The sequence below is a fragment of the Bidens hawaiensis genome, unplaced genomic scaffold (genome assembly GCF_021521415.1).
Source record: "Bidens hawaiensis isolate Kalapana, Puna unplaced genomic scaffold, B.hawaiensis_p1.1 tig00029277_1, whole genome shotgun sequence".
Lineage (NCBI taxonomy): Eukaryota > Viridiplantae > Streptophyta > Magnoliopsida > Asterales > Asteraceae > Bidens > Bidens hawaiensis.
Genome location: NW_027494823.1, coordinates 248,573 through 273,552, shown reverse-complemented (window position 1 = coordinate 273,552; position 24,980 = coordinate 248,573). Strand labels below are relative to the sequence as shown.

Below are 24,980 nucleotides of genomic sequence, written 5' to 3'. Positions count from 1 at the left end.
TTTTCGAGCAGCGACTGTATTGTTTTCAGGATCGGTTGGCACAGGTCCCATCGAGAACATATAGTCTCTTTGCCATGGTGAGAACAAGTCTCAAGTTGCGGTGCCATTCGATGAAGTTGGTGCCATTCAGTTTATCCTTCTCAAGGATAGACTTAAGAGCGTAGAATGAGTTTTCGTTAGTTGACATCTGATTAATAAAGCAAAATTAAAGTTTACTAGTATTTTCGACGTTGTAATCCTAATATTAATGACCCAATGAACATTAATAAGATAGGAACTTGAGAATCTGACTTCCAGTTATTAATGGCAGCTGTAGCACACAACATTAATAAGTGGTTAGGCAGACTAACAACGATTGCCAATTGTGAATAGAGCACAACTCTCGGTATTAAGACAACGATTGCCTAAATAGATACGTTTAGCCTAATCTATGCCCACTTTAAGTCTTCAGACAACTGTAGCACGTAACAGAAGAGTAAAGTAATAGTCGTCCTAGTACATTCACATGTGAAAGGGTCGGATGTGTCAACGAAACGCTTTCACCTTGATGGGATATGCTAGAAATCAAGTGCGGGGTTGTAGCTCCAAACACTTGAAATTTCGCAGTATGCCTCAAGTGTGACTTATAGTGGGATGGCATAGACTATTAGTTTTCTAATTGGGATTTATTTTAGAATTAACGAATAGAGTAAAAGTCAAATTTTACTGTATTTTATTGGGACAACTTGATGAACCCTTTCATCTCTCGGGACACTTAGTTATAAATAACCTCTTAGTTATAAATAACCTATTAGAACTAAGTTTGTCGCGATATGACTAACCAGTTTTAAGTTAATAGAAAATCTATTAAGTTATTAGTTTTGGAAATTAAATAGCCTTTAATTTGCAAAAAACATAATTGGTTAATTAAAAAATTTATTTTTAAATTTATTTGGTATTAGGTTGGTGGTATTATAACCTATTATAAACAACCAAGCAACCACAATAGCAAATTATAATATGTAAATCCCGAATGACCAATAAAGGTGATCGGTCTGGCTAGAGCCAATTAGCAAGACCGATCGGTTCAAGGGGTCACAACACAAAACAACCACAAGGATGGACTCTTGGTGCATCCCGTCATCTTGTCCAAACTCCCACTAACTCCAACGACTCCGTGAGCTCGTCCTCGGTTATCTTCGGGTCTTCTTTATTACAAAATATATAATACTAACAATTTTTCCTATTACAATTTTGAACCATTCAAATGGCCAAAAGAAAACCATAAAATTAATATATAACTGAATACAACTTTGAACCATCCATATGGCCAAAAACCAAGCTCAAACAACGAAACACACAAAGGTCGGGGCCGGATTTACATATTCATAATAAAATACCGGGTAATAATTTGGTCAAATAAAATAAACAAAACTTTGACCAAATCCAAAATTACCCAAAATAATATCTAGATCAAAAACTTTAACCAATTAAAGTTTATGATGTTGATCCGGTAAAAAGACCGTAATCGACTCGTACGTTGTAACCATGGCTTTGATACCATTGTTGGGTTTCAACGGTGGTCAAAGAAACGGTTTAACGGTTTTAAACCAGGTTTTAATATTCGTTTTAGTAGTTATTAATCATATTAACAAGTAAACGAGTAAAACACAGCGAAGATAAAACTAATAACCACCATAATGAAACACAAATGAGGATCTAGTTACAAACGATACAAGTACGAGATCTAAACAACCAAGCATAAACGTAAAAGCCGTATTTCAGTTTACCTCGGTTACGAATAACCGATTGAGACACCAAGGAGTAACAAACGAAGCTAGGAGACGACACAATAACGAACCAAGAATTCCGGCGGCGGCGATGGCGGAGATTCCGGCAGCAACGGCGGCGGGCGGGCGGTGCTCAGCGGGCAGCAGCGGCTAATCAGCAGCAGTTGACGGAAAATGAAGGTGGCCGGAAAACGGCGGCTGCCGGAGAACGGCGGGCACCGGCAGGTGGTGGCGGCGGCTGAAGGGTGGTGTCAAGGTTTTTATGTTTAGTGAGTAGGTTAGAGGTTTATGTTATAATATTATCAATTATTTATAACATAGGATTAGGGTAAAACCCACCCACTAAACCCAAAGGGCTTTGAGCCTAATCACCACACTAAAAAGCCTATTCCACTAATAAACCTTGTTTAATTATGTCTGGCCCAGTTAACTAATTAAGTGGGCTTGATGTTCATTATCCTCGGTGTAGCTCTCACGGGTCATAACCGGGTCGGCCCACGTTGACTTAACCCGAACCGCTCCATATAAATTATTTGCATTTTTGTAGGAATGCTTACAGGATGGCTTTTTGTAAGCCCGATCGAGTGTAAAACAATGTCATACATGTATCGTATAGTAAGGTATCATGTATGACAGGTAATTAAAAGAAAATCTACTAAAAACAAAGAAAATTAATTGAGAACCAAAGTGTTTACATGCTGATTCATGTAAACAAGTCTGTATGTTTCATGTAGTCATGTCAGGTAATTTTAACCACGGATCACCCCAACAAAGAAATTACAGTCATTTTGTTTCTTATGGTTTGAACAGAAACTGGTAATATCAGCTCAGTTCTAGTTTCAAAACAACTGGTTCTTAAACAGCGTACAATGTGGTGTACTGAAGCTAACAACATTCTCAGTCTCGAGTATATGAACGTCTCCGGTGACGATGGTGGCGGTGATGCTGACGAGGTACGTATCTTTGTTGGTGATCAGAGTCTGAACTCTCACGCCGCTATGTCTGCTACCACTGCTCCTCTTACGCCTGACAACTTCTGAATCATCTGATGAACTTGATTCAGACTGTATTCGTTTCTTTTTCTTCCTATGTTGACTTTTATTCTTCTTTGACCTCTTTTCTGCATCATCTGACGAATTGTCTTGACGATCTGTTGAGTGTCCTTTGCGCTTTCTCTTGCTACTGGACTTCTTTTCCTTTTTTGTAGAAAAGTTGGCTAACAGATTCGGGATGACTTCCTCGACAAGAAACCCTATACATTGCAGATAACATTAGAACCACATTGATCTAATGTTATTTTATCCGGTGACATTATGTGTGAAATCATATTTCTTATGTAAACTTACCTCCATATTCATCAAATATGTCCTCTGCAACAATCTGTTGGTTTGGATCATCTGGTCTGAATCCGCCACGAGGTGGGCTCATTCCAGGCTTCTGTTTCAACTCCCACTTAAGAGGCTGCAAATTTAAATTACATATAATAACCAAAATTAATTCACCCTATAATGCTTTATGTATGAATCAAATTTGACTACATTTCAATCATGGTTAATGGAGACCTAATTAACCAACAAGGATGATGCATTTCACATGAACTGCCTTGTAGAATACTGATTATGCATAGTTATCATAAGAAATCAATGCTACTACATAGAGCCATAGAGGTGGAAAATCTCATTGAACGGATAGTTATCGATACTTTCAATTAATCTACGTGTTTCTTTCTTCAGTTTTATTATAAAAACATCTTTTTCAATATGAACTTTTATTTTATAGCTGACCATCCTAATTACATTCTTTTGTAAAATGTTTGAAGATTACAGATGTTACAAATACACACTTATATCCTTTCAAAATCTAATAATTTGTTTTCATTTTTTTTAAGAGGGGGGGGGGGGGGGGGGGGTTGTGCTCTTGTTAGAATACCATCAGTATTTACCCGCATGATCGCAACCCTCAAATCATGCCTTATTTGAATATTCCTATTTTTTAACTCCTCTTCGTATGGTTCATTCATCAATCAAATACATATGATACTTATAATGTAGTTATTTATACCCTCAAATCATGCCTTATAATGTACTTAAAATATTTTTAAATCAATCAATTTACACCTCTATACATGTCAGACAGATGGAAATATCAACTTCAAGAATTTCTTTTTAAGTAATGTAATTATTTATAGGTTAGATTCTTTTAAAAACTTTTATCATTGTCACACCAATTTGGTTGAACAAGAAAAATACATTCTCATGTCCTTTTCATATATACACTGTAAGCATTCTTTTATAACATAATTTCCTTAAAAGTTCTCCGATAGTGCAGCATGGGCCTGAAATTGGTTGACAAGCAACAATAGCCAGGAATGCATACAAGCTATTTTGTAGGATGCGTTTCCAACCATCTTGTTGTTTGCCAAGGATTTCCAAGTCTATGCTGCACAATTGATTTGAGGTGAAAACCTTATAACAAAATGAAGTTATAAGAGACTACTTACACTGTACATATAAGTGGTTGTCTTGTTCAACCAAATTTGGTGCTGAGTGATTGATCAATGAGTCAATAATTTAAACTACCTGATACTATGTATTCGATTAATGAGTGATTGAATGAACCTTACAGACATTTTTTGTGCGGGTCAAGTTGAGTTGACCCAGAACACTTCCTGTCCAACAATTTACAATTTCTATAAACGGTTAAGTGTGTCAGATAAGATAAAACTACATTTTGCACAACTTTGAACATGTTTGATGTGTCCAACCCATTTGACTCGTTTCACTTATAAAATAAAACTCTGACTTGACCCATTAGGAATAAAGCATAACCCCAATCGACCATTTCATAAGCAAGCTAAACTACGAAATCGCATTCAACAATCTAAACTACCAAGGAATTTGTAATCAATCACCTCAGATGATTCTGTCTGGGCCATAATAGTTGTTAGGGGGTCGTCTCTTTTCAACCGATCCTCTTCATTAGGCATTATTGCATCCTTCAATGGACATTCTCTATCACCACTTTGGTGGCCAAACGCCCCGCACCTCACACATTTTACATTCCTTATTTCAATTCCAAATGGCTTTGCCCTTCCAGCAACACCAGTCTCTAGCCTGAAACAATGTTATAAGTTGAATTACGGAAAAGAAGAGCAGCATAATTGTTTAAAGAAGATGATTCTAACTTTGGGGCATTTTTAAGGGCTTCAAATTGTTCTTCGGTTGGTAGGTTACGGCCAAAAACATCTTTAGGCCTTGGCTTCTTGGTTGACTCGTTTGGAGGCAACCTGCAAATCATAGAAAGCTTATTCCGCGTCATATCATATAATAATCGGAATAGAGTAAATACATGTGAGGTGTTCCGGACTCCTTTGAATGTGGATCTTGTTGTTCCTTTTCCTCAGCAGCTTTGGCACTTTCAGGATTATAGCCAGGTGGTCGGACATACATGAAGCTGACAGCTTTCATCATCTCCATCTTCAAATTCACAAGTAAAAATTAAGAACTTGTTGTTATAGATGATAGCACACTGTAAAAGTCGTGACTCACTTTTTCCTTTTCTTTCTTGGAGACGAGGGCGGCCTGCCGGAAAAACTCTTGTTCCTGAGCATACTGCAAGCACAAGTGATTTAACAAACAAACAAACACACAAGTGTTATAGTAATATATATCCTACCTCTCGTGCAACTTCTTCGGCCCGTCGTTCTTGTTGGGCGTGAGTCTGTTCGGCAATCCACTTGCGGCGTTGGTTAGGGTAAGACAGAGGATGCCATGGCTTTTGGTTAAGGTACGAGTGGGACCATGCGGTTCCAGATTTGCTTTTGTAATCAACTTCTCCCCCATCATCTGAGAATCGCTTGCTTAATCTTCTTGGCCCTCTCTCGTCATCGTCCATGACCTGATTTCCAATCACAAGTTGCAGATCAGTGAATCAATAATAATAATAATCTCAACCTAACCCAACCCAACCCAACCCAACCCAAGAATTTGACCCGACGCCATCCAAATCTTCCTTCTCAATTTAGGGGTTCGGTTTAACCCCGGTTTTTGGTAAAAACTCATAAGGCCACCTGTAGTGGACGGCGAATTCGGGCAACAAACGGCGAGAATGGCCCCAACCCAATTGTCACCTGTGATTGTGTTTGAAATAATATATTATATTAAAAACGAAAAAAGTTAAATCAAAAACTTAATATAAATACCAAGTTAATTCAATCATTTTCACCATATCATACACAAACTCAAATATATATACAAACTAATTCAACCATTTTCACCATTTCATACTTTTTCACCTTTTCATTTCATACTATCTCAAAATGGATTCTCCCGATTCCCTGAACTCTACCGACATTTGGGATCAAGTAATTAAGGAGAGTCAGAGAATTCGTCAGATGCAACAACGAGCGTTGGAGGAAAGTGAAGAGGTCATGAACGCAATGCGGGCCGTCGCCAATAAGATAGTGTCTGGCTCTACTAGCTCTTCGTCGCAACATAGGCGATCGTATATCCTTCGGGATCGTAGCGAAGCGAACGATCGCTTGATGAAGTACTACTTCAACGACAGACCTACATTTAACGACGTTACGTTTCAACGTCGTTTTCGGATGTCTAGGCGTTTATTTTTGCGCATCGTGGGAGATTTGGTACGGGAGTATACGTATTTTAAACAAAAACCCGACACAAGAGGATATTTAGGATTCACCGCCATCCAAAAGTGTACTTCGGCTCTACGCATCGTCGCATACGGCAACACAACCGTCATCAACGATGAATATTTAAAGATGACTGAGAAAACGATGCGAGACTCGTTGGAGAATTTTTGCATCGATAAAATTTAAATTGTTTGTAAGTCCCGAATCTGGATCACTACAATTATAATATCAACAAACAAGTATTGGTGTGGAATACCAACACTTGGTGACTCAAGATTACAAACAGACACAAATACGTAACACCGGGATTGCTTCAAAACACACATATGTATTATACGTCGGGTGCTTAAGCACTAACAATACACGCACGTCTAGTAAACTCGTAGACGGACAAAAACAAGTGAATGAACAACCAAACCCTATACAATGCATGTTCTATATATAGGGAACCAAACACCTAGCCCAATAGCTAACCAAAAGCCCACCGAGATCCCTTTACACAATTTCCCGTACCCCAAGCCAAACATACAAAGTAAACCCAAACATAAATAGACTAAGTACAAACCACCATAATCTAGGCCCAACAATCTCCCCCTTGGTTTGTAGCTTTGTCTTCAATCATGTTCCATATAGTCAATATCAGCATTTTTTAACGCGCCAGCCCAAAACCTGCATCTGATAATAGAGGCGACCATACAAGTGAATTCTTTAGCAGCCGTTTCAAAGATCGGATCAGCAATTATCTGGAATGTACTGAGGGTCTTGATGTCCTTTTCTCCAAACTTTAGTAAGTCTCTTGGATCAACAAATCTGTACTGCCCTTTTCCTTTCTCCAACTTGACAACAGCTATGGCAGTTACACTATCATACATCCAGAATCTCATATTGTCCAATGTGCCATCCGGAATCGCTTCAGGGACGGGAATGTGAGTGGCCTTGTTCGTTGCCGGCCACATAACGTTGACCATTGTTTTTCCAGTCTTCGGATCCTTGACTCCCTTTGCTTTCTTTAGAAAGGATTCTGCAGTTGTCATATTTGGGAAGCCTCTATCGACCTGACTTCTCAGAAAGTTCCAAAAATATGTACCACATTTATCATTAGTTGGGTTGGTGAAAGGAGAGTTTATCAGGTCACTTAGATCCACCTTCATCCAAGATCCAAAATCTTTCATCTTCTTATAATACTTAGTGGTCCTGGACTTCCTCTTAACCCACCACATGTTCTTATCAGCATCGAAGCCCCATGATACAACTCCCGAGCGATCACCATATTTATCTAAGAAACCCTTAGGAAAGGTGACGATAAATTTGTCTGGATAATCTGATGATCGGACATTTTGATTTGAGTTCTTCATTACCAGCAACCTTTTCTGAATTCTATCGGACTTTTATTTGAAGATTGGTGGTGCGTCCATATATTGTTTCAACGTCTGAGACTCATCAATGTTCTCTACAGGGCGAGGAGCAGAGCTGCCACCTTGATCAACGTTGGGCGTTTTAGAGACCACATCATCACTGCCTTTAAACTCATCTCCAAACTTTTGAAACAGTTTTTGTTGGGGGTCAAGATACAAAGCCGTTAATTCTCCCATGTTGGACTGTAGTTCTTTAATCTTGGTGTCTTTATCAGAGTTGCCTGCTTCCATTTCTTGAATACGTACATCTTTGACAACAGAATCTTGTTCAAGCTCAAAGACTCGACGTTGGAGAGCTTGTACGTCATCTGGAGCATCTTCTAGTACAATGCCCTTGCCTTTGTACTGCATGAATTTTTCTTGCATGGCAAGAATTTGGGCAACTTTGTCATAAACATTTGAAGTTGACTGACCTTGATTTTCTGGGCCTGATGAACTGGAGGGAGCAGCATTGATCAGTGCATCAGCCTCACCGGTGTGAGGAATATCTGAATCAAAATCAAAATTATGAACAAAGTCATCAAACGCCTAATCTTGAGTCAGTGTCTCAACAGTAGGTGCACTTGGTTCAACATGGGTTTCTGGAGCATGAGATTCTGGTTGGTGAGTTTGTTGTTGTGAGCTAGTAGTTGCAATAGATGTTGGTGTTGGTGTTGTAGTCGTTTCATCTTCACTAACCAGCACGCCAGGCCTCGGATCTTTCTTTCTTCGTTTGCGTGGAGCGAGGTCGGCAGCTGAATCTTCAGTAATCTCTTCTTTAATGTTTTCAGTAGCTGTCTGAGGAGGCTTCAAAGCAGTTAACTGAAGTTGTTCTTTAAATCTTTCAAAATCTTCTAACTCTTGGGCACTCGGAGCAGTCTCCAACTTATGATGTTTAGTTTCTTCATTTTCATCATCAGATATCTCAAAGGTCGCAACACGTGGTTGAGCTGGTGCCACATGCTCATCAGCAACCTGAGCTACAATTGGCTCAACCTCTGTTTCAGAAAATCGTCTGAATTTTACCAGAGCATTGAGACCCTGATACACAATCTTGGATCCTTTTCTGGACTGTTTCATTAACCGAAAGGTGTTGGGTCCCATTGACTTCATATTCAAAGTATCAACAGACTTGACGAGATCGGTGTAGTGAGAATCGAAGATCATATGCAAAAATCTTGGATACATAAGGAACATCACTTTCTTCTTCCCTTTCAGATTGCTCATCATTTCATTGAAAACAAACTTGGAATAATTGTAATTCCAATCCATGATCAGAGCAGTGACAACAGATATTCTGGATATGGCTTATCTCGTCAGAACCCCCTTTTCTACCGGACACGCATGTGAAAAACGTATGAATTAAGAACCTCCAATACGGGTGAAATAGCTTCTAGATTTCCGGAGGATAAGTACCCTCGTAACCCATTCTGGTGAGGATCTCAGTAACGTTAGCAATGGAATATTCTGTCGGGTAATCAGGTTGATCACCAAACAGCAACACCTCTCTGATGATAGCCTCGGTGATACTAAATGGCTTCTTTTGAACTTTGGAGTCTATAGACACGACTCCATATTGCCCTCGTTGGTTGATTAAGGCATTGTTCCAAAACTCTATGATCATCTTCTTTCATATAACAGGATTTTCTCGTAGTGCGTGAGAAATGCTACACGTGTTGAGACCGACAATCATAGATTTGAATTCTTTGTGAGCCAGTGGTCGATCATATAGGTTTCCAGCAATATTGTGCGTATGAACAAACTTTAATGGAGTCTGATCAGCCATACTGCGCGAAACGAATCAAGTTAGTAAAAATAAAATCATTGGTTGATTTGGGCTTAAGGGTTAAACATTTTAGTCCAATAAATTATTAAAGGACCATAAAAACATAATAACAGTATGGGTTAGGCCCAACAGTGAGCATTAGGCCAAACTAGAGAGATCTCGGTCAACAAGGTGAGTTCTCGGTCAACATAAGAGTTTTTGGTCAACGAAAGTCAATGAAAGTCAGCGAAGGTCAACCGAGCACGGAGTTTTCGGTCAACATTTAACCGAGAACGAGAGTTCTCGGTCAAGGCAAGGGGTTTTTGGTCAACGAAAGTCAACCGAGAACTCCTTGACAGCTGTGGACAGAGAGCCCCTTGGGTTCCTCCTTGAAAATTGTGCAGTCTTCTTCAACACACCGAGATCTCCATTAAACCTTCATAAGACCCGCAACAAAATCACAAATCTCTGAAATAACACTCTAAACAGCCAATTTAGGTTTTAGTTGTTTATCCTAATGATCCACGACCCCTCTTAGTCCAAACATCTGGCCGTTCATATGATAAATCCTTTAAGAACATGAAATCAACAAGATTAATAGCTTGAATCGTTGTCCAATTACTTGTGAGTCTGCAATAACTAATAAGAACAACTCAAAGATTAGATTATATGAGATTAGGTTTTCGGCTGGTGAGAGGATTTAAGAGAGAGAGCTGGATAGAAATTTTCGAGTGAATGAAAGAAAATAAAGGAGTTGGGGCGAATTTATACCCCAACCATCATGGGCCGAAAACCCTTAATGGGCATAAAACAAGAATCAGCCCAAACACATGTTTACCCAAAAGTGACAAGCAGCCCAAACCTTTTTAAAGACCCATATTGAAAACATCTTCAGTTAAATCACACGTTTCGAGGAGAGTAGTTTTGAGATAAAACAAATAAAACAAAGTAAAATAAAATTAAAATTAAACTGAATAAAATAAAACCAATCAATGTATAAAAGAACTCCCTTGAATTTTGTAAGACCGGGATCAAATTTCAGTTTCTGTAAAAACACCGCCTTTTTATGAAAAGATACGAACATGGAATCATATCGTTTAAGAGGCTGTCACTAGGATTCATGTTCAGCTCTATTATGACATAAAGAGACAGGTTGATAGCAGGTATAACATACTTAGCATGATTTTCATTGTATCAGTGATATGATTAAGGTTCAGTTCGGCATAAAGCTTAGATGGACATCACTCATGGACCTGTGATGCCTCCTATCTCTTCTCAAAGCGTATTTGGCTTTCCCCATATCACCCCAATTTGACTCCAACCCCCTAGTGCTTGATCAAAAGATTTTACATAAAAGCAAATTTAAGATTTAAGGTTGAACGTTGGACTTACAAGCCCTCCGGACTTACAGGCCTTTCATTCGAGACATGACAGGACTTACTTGTATGCCCCCATCTCTGTAGTTCTAGTTAGACCCTTTAAGCTTTTAAAACAAAAATTTTAATAGGATAAAATAAACTCTTTTGTAGATTTTTTTAAATAATAATAATAATAATAACTTAACAACACAATATTTTTGGTGATCAAGACACTAACGGGCTCGTGTATGACTATGTAATTGCTTTTCTGCCTATCATTCGGAGAGATGTATATGAAGACAAACACATTTCTTCAAAATGACTCTCCACAGTAAGTTTAGCAAATTTAGTTTATATCACTTCAACTTTTACGCATCATGGAAAGCTATCATACAAATCAATGATTGTTCTAGAACCTTTTAAGCTTAGTAACTTCACCCGTTAGGCACACAAAAACAATTTATCTATCATTTCCAAAGGTTGGATAAATTTTCATTTGAAAATATTTTGAAGCTTCTAAAAAGCTGTTAACTAAATAGTAATATCACTTCCCAGGGAGTTACATAAAACACACGTGTTAAGGACTCAGTCACCCCGGTCACTTTAAGCTTTCAGGTAAATGACTATCCATTATGACCACAAGTGGTTAACCGAACCAAACATGTATGAAAACACATGTCCTTCTAGCTCAGAGTTACTGACATAATTTTAAGTAAAAGAATACGAAACACAAAACACATCATAATCGCCCCGGGTGCTTTCAGCTGTTAGGTAAATGGCTATCCTGTGACTATACGAGTAGAGCACCGAACCAACCATATACAAGTATATGTCCTTTCAACTTGAGCAATAGACATAATTTTAAGCGAGAATAAATCGTGAGACCAAAAACAATTTAAGAATAAAAACAACGCACACACACTATTTTTGACTTTTTGGTTTTTCTCCCCCTAAATTTGTGCAAAATTAAACAAATATGTACAAATTTATACCCAAAAAGACTCAATCCTTGAAACGAAGCATTTTAAGAAAACCCACAAGCACATTAAATTTTGTTGTTCTGACCGGTTTTGTAAATAAGTCCGCCACATTGTTGTCAGTGTGGACTTGTTCAAGGTGAATCAATTTTCGATCGAAACAATCACGAATAAAATGAATTTTAATATCGGTGTGCTTGGTTTTAGAGTGTTGAACTGGATTATTCACAATTGCAATGGCCGCATCATTATCACAAAAAATAGGAGTATCAAGAAATTCCAAACCGTAATCCAGCAGTTGGTTTTGCATCCAGATAACCTGAGAGCAGCAAGCAGATGCGGTAACATACTCTGCTTCGGTAGTCGATGTAGACACCGTCTGTTTTTTCTTACACTGCCATGAAATGAGACGATCTCCTAAGAACTGGCAACCAGCGGACGTGGATTTCCTGTCAATGTCATCTCCACATAATTGCTATCAGCAAAAGAATAAAGATCAAATTCTGATTGTTTGGAATACCAAAGACCTAAATTCGGTTGTCCCTTCAGATATCTAAAAATACGTTTAACATCAATTAAATGAGAGAGTTTAGGATTAGCCTGGAAACGAGCACATTGGCAGACTGCAAACATGATGTCAGGAAGATTGGCTGTGAGATACATCAGAGACCTGATCATTGATCGATAGTACGTTTGATCTACGGGACTCCCTTCAGGATCAGATGACAGTAGTGGCCTTTCTGCCATGGGAGTGTTGACACTCTTGGAATCTTGAAGTTCAAACTTTTCCAACATATCCTCAACATACTTTCCTTAATGCAGTAAAATTCCTGCCGAGCTTTGGCGAACCTATAGCCCTAGAAAAGTAGTCATTTCACCCAACGAGCTCATTTCAAACCTTTTCTTCATTACACCTTCAAATTCTGAGCATAGCTCAGAACTGGTGGATCCAAAAATGATGTCATAAACATAGATCTGGACTAGAATCAAATATTTTCCGACAGTTTTCCGGAACAAGGTTTGATCAATGGTTCCTCGCTTGTAGCCATGATCTAGAAGATGTGCAGTCAGAGTAGCATACCACGCCCGAGGAGCCTGATGTAACCCATAAAGTGCCTTGTCTAGCTTGTAAACATGATTTGGTTTCTTATAGTCGACAAAACCCGGTGGCTGATCCACATAGAACTCTTATTTGACTTCACCATACAGAAAAGCAGTTTTGACATCCATCTGATACACTGTGAATCCCATGAATGATGAGTAGGCCAGAAAGATTCTAATGGCCTCAAGTCTAGCCACAGGGGCATAAACTTCAGTGTAGTCTAGTCCCTCAACCTGACGAAAACCACGAACTACCAACCGTGCCTTATTCCGAACAATAACCCCGGTATGGTCTTGCTTATTTCGGAAAACCCATCTAGTATCGAGTGCCTTCTTTCCTTCTGGTAACTTATTCAATCTCCAAACTTTTAGCTTATCAAACTGATTCAACTCTTCGTGCATAGCATCAACCCAACTCGGTTCTTGAAGCGCCATTTCTACTGTCTTTGGCTGTATTTGAGAAATGAAACAGGAGAACAAAAAGCTATTTATGTGTCTAGTCTGACTTCTGGTGGACACACCCGTTTCAAGAGGACCAATGATGTTTTCAATTGGATGATTTTTCTGAATTCTTGATGGAATTAACTGATCAGAAACATCACCGGTAGATTGTAAGTTTGACATATTCTCATTAGCATCATCAAGAGGATTCTTCCATCCATATGTCGCTGTATTGTGAGAGTAAGAGGTACTGGCGATATATTCATATGGAATATCATCAGGAAAAAGTGTGTTCTCGAAGATCTGATGGATGGAACTCTACCCCTCAATTGTAGCAGCACTTTCAGACGAATTCGGCGAGCTTTCGGTGTCAGGAGTTTCTTTTGGCTGAGTGTTGGTCGCAGGTGAGTCATTACTTAATTCAGTGACATCATCATCCAGGAGTGGAGAGATGTGAGATACTGCTTGTGGATCATCTCTTGTAGCTTCCACGGTAGGACCACCTGAAGGTTCTGTGTTAAGGACTGAAAACATATTAAATGGTTTGAAGAGTTCATTATAATCAAATAACTAGTCCAGACCGACACGAGCATCAGTCTCATTTTCTTCCAGCCAGCGAACTTCATAGGACTCTAGAATCTGCTTGGTTGACTTGTTGTAGACCTTGTAAGCTGCATTGCCCGCATACCCAACAAAATAACACTCATCGGCTGCGACCCCAGATTTTGGAGTAGTCTCGAGATTCACCAATATGCACGGACACCCGAAAGCTCTGAAATGTGCAACAGTGGATTTATGACCATAAACAATCTCGTATGGGGTCTTCATCTTGGATTTGTTAATTATCACCCGATTCTGAACGTAACAGGCCGTATTAATAACTTCTGCCCAGAAGAACATAGGCAGTTTAGAATCGCACAACATGGTCCTTGCCGCTTCGATAAGAGTTCTGTTTCTTCTTTCAGCTACACCATTTTGTTGTAGAGTTCTTACGGCACTGTACTGATGCAGCACTCCCTTTTCTGATCAAAAATGATTCAATGATGCATTCTTGAACTTTGTTCCATTATCACAAAGAATTCCCTTCAGCTTCAAGTTAAGTTGATTCTCTATCAGCAACACAAACTTCTTGATTAGATCAGCACTTTCACTCTTATTTGACAAGAAAAACACCCAAGTGAAACGTGAGTAGTCATCAATAATAACGAGACAATAAGAGCTAAGAGAAAGGCTCAAAACATGGACTGGTCCAAAAAGGTCCATATGAAGGAGTTGAAAAATAGATGAAATAGAATTAATCAACTTCGGCTTGTGAGACTTTCGATGATGTTTACTCAAAGCACAAGCCACACATTTTTTAATAGTTACAAAATCCTTAATGGGTAGACCACGTACCAAACCATTTTTAGCAAGACGATTAAGGTTTTTAGAATTTGCATGACCAAGACGATGATGCCATAACATGGTGTTATGTTCTGGCACTTTTGAAAACAAACAAGTTATTTCATTAGTAACATTTTTGTTTATGTCGATCACATAAGCATTATCTTTTCGTTGTGATTGAACAAGAATCCAGTCTTCTGGTATAATAATACCAGGTTTCAAAATCAGACACTCCTTTTTAGTAAAATGAGTTCAAAAATCTTTGTCACAGATTTGTGACATGCTCAATAAACTATGCTTCAATTCTGGAACAAAATTATCATTTTCAAATTTTAGAACACCGTTACTTACAGTACCCTTTTGAGTGATCTTTCCCTTTTCTCCTCCGCAAAGGACACATACCCACCATTAAATGTCTGAATGTCGTGTAGTTGGGTAATATCCCCTGTCATATCCCTGGAACAACCACTATCAAAATACCAAGGTATGATGATATTCCTCCATAGCTGTCCCTACACAAAGCGCGAGATTAGTTAGATTTCGGTACCCAGTCCATAGTTACACTGGATGACCCTGACTCATCTACAGTTGTCACGGATTGCCATGACATGTCCTTTTGATCGTCAAACATAGATTTTGTAGATGCTTTTGCTGGAGGTTTAGGCAACCATTTATTTCTGCATGACTTGGCATTATAAGTACGAATGATTGTTGTAACCTCCGATGTTTTGGATTTGGAAAAAGACGAATTTGTCATTTACTCTTGTTTTGGTATAGACTTGGTGTTTATATTAGATTTTGAAACACCTTTTCTAACCCTTTCACGAAACATGTTAGGTTTGGTCTGATGAGGACTAAACCTGCCAGATTTGTTTCGATTCCAGTCATCGTCAGAGGGACTAGCCTGATTGTACCTGAATCTCTACCTGTACGAGTTATGAGGCATATAGGGCATGTTCCTCTGATAAAATCTATAATAAGGGACATATGGACGATGTGGATAGTTTCTGGAAATATGACCAGGAGTGCCACAGTTAAAACAGGTTTGACGTTTTATGTAGAAATCATTTTGGGAACTCCTCGTCTTGACTGGTTGTGTGGACCAGTTTGCTTAGAACTGCGAGAACCCCTTTTTGCTTCATTAAGCTTATCACCTTGTTTGTCACTAGAGCATCCCTCTTTGACAAATTTAGGTGCAACGTATTTTTTGAATTTTTAGTTTTATTAGAAACCACATTATTAGAGTTCAAAGTTTCAACCGAATCAACCACACAAGAATCCTTGCTCTTTAAAACAGAGCCCACACAAACAGTCGAAATAACAGAATTTAAGACAAGAAGTTTTAAAGAAACATAAGAAACAATGTCATTATCAAATTCAAAGCAAGGGTCGTCATCCTCATCAGTCCATTCCTTCACAACTACTTTTTCTGCACATGAAGTAGACACATTAGAATCGTTCATATCTGAAGAAGACGGACCAGCATTCACAGAACTGGTTCCATCACCTTTGTCTTGTTTACCATACTTCATGTCCTTTACCTTTTCCTCCTGTTCTTTAGTAACAGGGGTAGGGACATAATTGTGGTTGTAGGGTGGGGGAACTTGATCGAATCCTATTCCCTCACCTTCATTTTCTTTGCACCACAATTGATTTTCAATCATTGAGGTTGACAACTTTACTGGAACCGTCGAATTTCTTAAAGTCTAGTTCCGCCCTTTCAAATTTACTAGTTATATTCAAAATTTCTAACTTGGAAGCTTTCAGTTTAGCCGTAAATTCAACGATTTCCTGTTTGCATCATGATGATGACATGACTTTACACTAAAATTATACTTAAGCTTAGAAATGTCCTTCTTCTGAGCTTCTATTTTATCTAAAAAACCTTTTTCATTTTTCTTAAGTTTGAAATTTTCTGATTTTATTCTCTCCATATCTCTAATTAGGTTATCGTTATGAAGCTTATACATTTCTATTTTGTCAACACAATCTAAAGAGCATGGTTGGAAACTTACCTCAGATGAATTTGGAGAAGTGAATGCCATATACGCAAATTGAAGTTCCTTGATCTTCTTCTCAGTAGTATTTTCTTCTCCAGTGTCTTCAATATTGGCAAAGTGTGCAGTCTGATTTCCAATGTTGAGCGCAACCATCTTCCTTCCCAAGAGAACTGCTGAGCAACCATACCTCTTTCACCGTTACCTGAACTGCCTCCAGCCTCACCTCTAGCATTCCCAACTGGAACCAATGCCCTTTCTGTGTTTCCCTCCTTCGCTGGGTTAGTACATTCATGAGCAAAATGGCCCGGCTCATGACAGTTGTAGCACCTAAGAGTTTCTTTGTTAAAACCCACCTTTTGATTATTAGGCATGTTCCAATTATTTCTACCTGTACTCTTAGTGAACTTCTTCGAACGGAATAATGCCATGGCGATTTGCCACGAGATGTCAATTTCTTCAACATCATCAGGATGGATTTGATCAAGTTCAGCAGCAACCACATGCTGAACCAAGTCTCCAGCCAAAAATGCATTATAACAATTCATGAATCCCTCCATTAGAGCCAAATTCTCCTGAGTCTCTTTTGGTATGGTAGGGATCTGACTGAAGTTCTGACTGGGAGTAGCCCTTGAGTGAGCAGTTTTTCCAGAATCATTTGAAGACTGTTCAGACTTAGTGAAGATTACCGGAGCTGGTTGGGGTGGGATGGTGGATAATGATGATTGACCTGAGAACATCTGGAAGTTACCTTGAGGTGGTTGTTGAGTAGCCTTGAACAGTGAGAAACTGTCTTGTGAAATAAGAGCATTGTTGGAGGCAACGTTGTATCCAGCCGCACTGTAAGAGCTTGCATGATTTATTGCACATTGCTTATCATCCATATCACATGCCTTAATAGTGGCTATCATTTCACTCATAGCCATTCTGGTGAGATCTTTAGTCTTTTTGATAACCACAACATTCATGTCCCAACTCTTTGGCAATGAGTTCACCATTTTGTTGTTTATTTCAGAAGTCTGCAGATAGATACTTGTTGATCTCATTTCAGTCACCAGTGATATGAACCTTTGAAGTTGGGTCTCCAACGTTTCTCCCAGAACATGATTAAACATGTTGAACTTTTGTCGCAGCAAGTCTTGGCGACTTCTTTTCATATCCTCATTTCTCTCATACACTTCAATCAGTGCCTCCCATAACTCTTTAGCAGACCGAAGCTCTCTAAATTGAAGGGCAATATCGGGTGAGAGTGCCATGGTTAGAGCAGAGAGAGCATTTTCATCTTCCTCCACTTTAGCAAAATCATCTATCGTCATACTGTGTAATTGGTTTCACAAGGAGTTCAGTAGAGTTATCCTTTTGATAGGTGATTCTTTAAGGTCCCCTAACTATGCTTCTCCAAACTTTTGCAACTTTCATCTTGACATATTTTTCAAAACGAAACTTCCATTCACTAAGCCCCTCATGAGACAAGAGACGGGGTATACGAGTGGTAGTCCCCATGATGGAGTTAAGTGTTGTTGTTTGATCCATTACTAATTGTTAACTGATCCATATCAATAGTTGATTATTGTCCAAGTAATAAGCCCAAGTTAAATCAGACAAGCCCAAAAAGTTTACTGGGCTGGGAACAAAAGTCACACAGTTGACCGAGTATGACCGAGAACTCAAGGTTGGCCTAGAACAACTAATGTTAACCGAGAACGACTAAAGTTTACCAAGTTTGACCGAGAACAACAAATGTTGACCAAACTTGACCGAGAACTATCGATGTTGACCGAAAACTAAGCTTGGTCGAAAACTGTTATTGACCGAAAACACTTATTGACCGAGAACCCTAAGTTGGCCAGATTTTGACAGAGAACTGAATGAAGCCGAAAACCAAATCAGCCGTGAACTGATTATGGCAGAGATCAAAGGCAGCCGAGAACCCTGTTTTTCACCAACAGTCAACCTAATATGCAACAAATTTACGAGAAAAATGGGATTTGATTTCCTTTCCAAACCAAAATCAATCTTTACAAAAAAATCTCCTATCTTCTTCTCTGAACAGTAACCCGCCGGAAAAACAACCAAGACACCAACGAAAAAAATTCAAGAATCTTTGATATCACAATAACGAGCCTGAATAAGGTCTAAGGCTCTGATACCAATTGTAAGTCCTGAATCTGGATCACTACAATTATGGTATCAACAAACAAGTATTGGTGCGGAATACCAACACTTGGTGACTCAAGAACACAAACAGACACAAATACGTAACACCGGGATTGCTTCATAACACACGTATGTATTATACGTCGGGTGCTTAAGCACTAACAATACACGCACGTCTAGTAAACTCGTAGACGACCAAAAACAAGTGAATGAAAAACCAAACCCTATAAAATGCATGTTCTATATATAGGGAACCAAACACCTAGCCCAATAGCTAACCAATAGCCCACCGAGATCCTAAAGGGATCTCAGTTTACACAATTTCCCATAGCCCAAGCCCAACATACAAAGTAAACCCAAACATAAATAGACTAAGTACAAACCACCATAATCTAGGCCCAACATTGTTTATATTAATAATTATTTTTAATATAAATATTTTTTAATAATTTATTTGTATAGGAATAATACAATTAAACGATGGTCGTTATACGAGGATTCCAACTTCAAACGAACTGACTCATATATACGATGCACATGAAAGCAAACATTCTTTTCCCGGTATTAGGAACACCGGGTTGAGCAGGTGAGGCGGCTTGTCCATTAGGCGAGACACGACAAGTGCTAGCAAGGTGACCATAACGGTTGCATTGGGTGCATAGTTGGCAAAGGGTTTTAGCAGAGTGATGAAAGTTACACTTGGCACATAGAGGATGAGGTCCGGCGTAGGCCTTTTTGCTCGGGGCATTTTGGTTTTGGTTTGGAAGAGGTTGGTTATTGGATTGGTTAACGGCATAGGTTTTACGCTTGTTGTTGCGGTGATTGTTGTTGTTAGAAGCAGGCTTGGGTTCGGCTTTAGCATCAGAGGTTGAGTCTGTTTCAGTCTTGTCGGGATTAGGCTTGGAATCCTTGCGAGACAAGGTTCCATCCCTAACATGACTGTCGGTGAAGGAAGTAGCTAGACCCATAGCCTCACCAATGGTTAAGGGATCACGACTCACCACAGCACCACGGATTGTGTTTGGTAAACCACGAAGGTATTTCTGAATGCCACGGTTCGGGGTTTACAAGGTGGGGTACGATTCGGCTAAGTTCACGGAAACAGTTGGGGTAGGTAGAGTTATCTCCACTATCTTGCTCGAGTTCCAAAAAATTGGCTTCCAGCCTTTGCAGTTCGTGATCAGGGCAGAATTCCTTCTTTATTACCTCTTTGTAGTCTTCTCAAGTCATGGCTACCACCAAGTAGGATCCTTGGTCAGCCCTTAGAGCATTACACCATGTGACAGCTCGACCCTCGAACTTTCTCGAGGTGAACATAGTCCGTTTGGCGTTTGGACATTCACAGTGAATGAAAACATTTTCCATCTCTTCAAACCATTGGAGCAAGACTGTGGTGTTTTCCTCGCCAAAAAATGATGGGGATTTAGTTCTTAGGAAGTTGCGGAAGTCGTAATTGTTCGGCGCGGCCGAAGTAGCACTTCTTTTGGAGTCGAGGCTTTGGATTTGGTTGATGATTATGGGCATAGCAGCAGCAAACTGCTTCGTGATTCTAGCAGCCAAGCGACGATCATGAGAACTAGAGGAACGTTGATGACGAAGATTGTCACACCCCGACCAAAGGAGGCAGAATATGCCGGGGTGCAACGGATTGCTCAAGAACGCGATGACACTATTAAAGTGACAATATTTACTCAACTTGTTCATTTCATTCAATAATCACAAATACAACTTGTTCAAAATAGAATACAAACAATTACGTCAACACCACATTCGTTAAAGTATCCTAAAGGTATGATCTAATTGATGAGTCTTCAATCTTCACAAGCAATCAAATAGTAAACCTGTAGCATGCATAAAAATAGATTTGATCAACACGAATGTTGGTGAGCAATACACTAGTTTTGACGTATGTATATAACGAGACAAAAATCACAACTCACATGTGTAAGTAGAATAATCCAACAACCATTGTAAATGTAAAGTAAATAACTGTTGCTCCTTTCTATTTGGTAACAACCAAAATACTCGGACAACGATGATCCTTTCTAATTGGTAACAACCAACATACTCGGATAATGATGCCCTATGCTATCCGCACTTAAGGTAGGATAGTTAGGGGAGCGCATGATCATATTTATTGCATTCCAACAACAACATAAAAATAAACACTCGTGCACATAATCAAATTGAGGCATAAACAAAGATCGAGCAAGTATTCGTACAAACACATAATGTTCAATTGTGGATTTGTTAATAAGATCATAAAACAAGTAAGTTTGAATATGGTATGCATGCCACCCCCCAAAAGTATAAAAGCGTAAAAAGGGGGAGTGTGATTACTCACGTGAAATAAATAACTTGAAGGGTTGTTTGTGATTCACCGGGATAATAAGTTCAACGAGTGAGTTCTAGGTTAAAAGGGTTTCGGTTTATAAGATGGTCTTGAAAGACTTTAAAGTAAAATAAAATGACAAGTTAAATAATTAATCGAAGTTTGAGGTTTAAAATGTAAATACTTGAGAAACTAAAGTAACAGTTTTTGAAAAGTAAATTTACTCAAAATCGAGTCTCGGTATTCTATTCATTAGATTTAGTTAACCTATGTTAGGTAACTATGTGGGTATAAATGCAATATTGCAAGACCCTTTGTTATATAGATACCAAAACAGGATTTACGAGCGTTCGGATTAGTCGGTTCGGGTCTTGAATAATAAGTCCAGTCCAAAGCCGACACTCCAAAGTGGTAAATGTTATGAGATAACTCAATAAAATCAAAAGTAAACTTAACCAAGTTTGTAGTTTTATTGAGAAGAACCTTTACGTCCGTTAAGCGAGTGTTTGGTTTTATCGATCCAAACTTGTTATAAAATCAAGTTGGAGCCGACATGCCAAGTATTTTGAGAAAACAATTAACATTAGTTTTATAATATAGCTTTAAAGAAAATTGAGATTCGGTGACCCAAAACACATCTAGTGTGTCTTAAGCGGATGAACCCGGTTTAATTCGGTCTTGGTTCGGTCCTTGACTATAAGACCGAGGATGGTTGCCACATACCCCAATACCATTGAACTATTTAAAATGATTTGGAAACTAAAATGGTTAGGAACTAAACAATAATAATAAGCTTAAACATAATAAATTGTTTAAAAAAGAGTTCGGTTTTGGTTCAGTCCTTGACTCGAAATGAAATCGAGGATGGTTTCCACATACCCAGTACCGTAGAACTCATTAAATAAGCTTAGAAATGATACTCTTCAAGTTTTGCAAATAATAAGTCAATAATAGAGCATTTAAACGAAAGTTCGGTTTTGGTTCGGTTATCAACTCGGAACGAACCCGAGGCTAGCTACCACATTCCCAATACCATGGAACTCATTAAAAATGTATTATAAACTAAAATAAAAATAAATGAAACTCGGTTAGTAAGGATTAAACAAGTTAGAAAGTTAGTCAAGGATGGCAATAATCCTCCATGCAGACTTGCCTTATAAGCATTTCACCTCAACCGACCATGAACGGAGAAGTGAAAGCCGAAGGAAAAAAAGGGTAAATATTATATATATGTTGTAATAACAATCTTTAATTATATGGATTTAGTTAGAATCAAAGAAATGGTTCTTGTTTGACTCTTAGAAGTCAAACAAGAAGGAAGTTGAAGGTTGTAGCTAGAACTTTGTTTGAGAGAGTTTGATGTGAAAGAGTAGGTTGGAATGAGTGGTGTGGCTTTGTTTTATAAAGGATAAGGTGTTAGGGTTATCCATAAGGTTGATTTAGATATTTCCAAGCTTTCTCATTGGTTAACAAGAGTCAAGCATGTGATAATTAACAAAAAAACGAACTTGGTTGCTGCAGGTACTAGGCCACGTACGCGACCAGCCTAGCCTCCCTGGCCACGTGGGGCGGCATGCTAGGGGGGTTGGTTTGGTCAGCAATTTTGGTTGTTTGGCAGATTTGGTCCCTACAGTTCGTTTCGAGGTGTTTTGAGCGTTTTAGGAGCATTTTAAGAGCTGTAAAAGAAGCTTCGCGATCCGACAAGCATGAGATGATTATGAAACATAAAATCTATCATTTTAATAATATAGAAGGGTTTGGGATACGAATCGGGTCGGTTTACAATACGAAGGCAAAAACGAATCGAATCGGAAAAATGACGAATGTCACAGTCTTCCCTACTTTAGAAAATTTCGTCCCGGAATTAAAATAGACTTACGGAAAAGAGGTAATTACTAACGAATGTCGTTTTTAGTAAAGCAATTATGAGAAATAATTTTAAGCAAGAAGAATAACGTTAACCCTTACATGACTCTAAAAACGCCACAAATGAGAAACCTAATAAAGATACTTATATATAGGATGTACATGTGGAGTATCCACCAAGCCTTTATCATCTTGCATTTATACCGTTTTTCTGCTATCATTCTCGGGTCCGAGTTATTGCACACAACCGCACTTACTATGGCTTCCATACGAGAATTTCGATAATTAAGTGTGCACCCATAATTATTTAGATCGTCATATAGTTTACATGGCTTGTTCTATTGTGTGGTTTAAAAGACATATTTATTTTGAAATTTTAAATATTAGAAACGTAAATAAAATATGTTAAATGTTACCAATATTGACAAACCAATACCAGCGATTGAAAATTTTTGAGGTTGGCTTTTACATAAGTTGGAAAAATAGGATAAATATTTGAAACAACTAGAATCTTAAGATATAAAACAAGGTGAAAATAATAATTCGATTTAGAAAGTAACGACGATTGAATAAATAAATAAAAATTTTTAGGGTAAACAACATGAAATGAGATTTAAAGTCAAAAGTCGTCATGATAAATGTCAAAGTCTATAAATTGAGGTACTAAATAAAATCGGCAAATGAAACCTGATAATGAGGACTCGGATAAGTGGAAAAGGGGAAATCCAATAAGTGAAAATGAAAAAATCCAATAAGTGAGTACATGAGGTTGGGATAAACAATGATACCATTAACTATAACATCGTACAATGAGTTTCATACGTGAACAAACTTGAGGTTATAAGTATTTGAGGATATGATTGCATGAAATATGATTAAATATCATGAGGATGTGGTGGGTTTTATGGGGTAACGTAACCGTATATCAAACATGAAATATCAATAAAATTTTTGGCAAACTTGGCAAAATCATTGAAGAAATGTAATAAAATGTGAACATGGCTTCTATTGTGAAACCATTACATAATCATGATTATAGTAACAATTTCCAGTAGCGCCAAAACTTGTGGACAACCACACATAGGCCGTTGGTTAAGTAAATGAAATGATGTGGAAAAATGCATAAAATTGTGTTTTGCTTGGAAAGTATAATACTCAAACATGAACAACAGAGTCATGAAAATATCGTTTAAAATGTAAACGAAATTTTTTAGCGAAAATGAGGTTATGAAAGTAGTACACAAATTGTTATTGAATAACTTGAATTCGGTCATGAATAATCAAAACAAAATATGAAATTTCATGTGCATAAAATTACCATCGAAACATCTCATCAATTGAAAAGAAAGTCGTAATAACAATGAGACTCGAAGTAATGACGAAATATGTAAATCGCGTATCATATACTCTTTTGAAAATATAAAAATAAAATCGAAAATGAAGTCTTAAGTAAAGCCGTTCTATCATTTCCAAGAAAATGTATATAATAACAAAGTATCGCGGTAATGCGTAGTTAGAGAAACATTTAAATCGCTATCAAATGAGAATCTTGTAAGTTAAATTGTTAAAGGAATTTAACAAATGTAAAGTTGTTGTGATGATAATAAATCATGAAAGAAATGATGCTCATGATAATAAGAAGTAATAATTCCCATAAATCGTTATCGAACAAAATTCATGTTACAATGTCTAGTGTATGATGCATTTATGAAGGTGTCCCAAAAAGGATTTGTAAAGCCATGATCATTGAGTTTATGCAAAATAATGAAAATTGTAATTTGTTATT

The 24,980-nt window shown here is 38.1% G+C and overlaps 1 pseudogene across 1 annotated transcript; it reads right to left on the bottom strand.

Moving 5' to 3' along the window:
* Positions 1 to 2,548: 2,548 nt before the first annotated feature.
* LOC143578488 (putative zinc finger CCHC domain-containing protein At4g19190) lies at positions 2,549 to 5,672 on the bottom strand (annotated as a pseudogene). Its single transcript, XR_013143275.1, has 7 exons — positions 5,445 to 5,672; positions 5,318 to 5,380; positions 5,118 to 5,245; positions 4,954 to 5,055; positions 4,681 to 4,882; positions 3,116 to 3,230; positions 2,549 to 3,021 (listed from the first exon to the last, which is right to left on the bottom strand). The product of XR_013143275.1 is annotated as a putative zinc finger CCHC domain-containing protein At4g19190 (transcript).
* Positions 5,673 to 24,980: the final 19,308 nt, after the last annotated feature.